Source organism: Penaeus monodon, chromosome 19, assembly GCF_015228065.2.
Source record: "Penaeus monodon isolate SGIC_2016 chromosome 19, NSTDA_Pmon_1, whole genome shotgun sequence".
In the NCBI taxonomy this organism is placed as follows: domain Eukaryota; kingdom Metazoa; phylum Arthropoda; class Malacostraca; order Decapoda; family Penaeidae; genus Penaeus; species Penaeus monodon.
Genome location: NC_051404.1, coordinates 46,122,716 through 46,122,973, shown reverse-complemented (window position 1 = coordinate 46,122,973; position 258 = coordinate 46,122,716).

The following is a 258-nucleotide window of genomic DNA, read 5'->3' as shown; positions in this document are numbered from 1 at the left end:
GCGCTCGAGCGCGCGCGTGTGTGCAGAAATATAAGTATGTGCGTCTTCTTTTGTTTTTTCCCTTGTAAGATCGCAGGAATTCTTAAAAGAAGGAAAGAGCAAAAAGAACATTTCATTCCGCAGAGTGCATCATACCTTCTCATTCTCCTTGCCAACTCCCCTCCCCCCACACCCCTGGCACCCACCCCTGGCACCCACCCCTGGCACTCCGGCATCGCACCTTCTACACTCCCTCAGCTTCTACCCATCTCAGCTTCT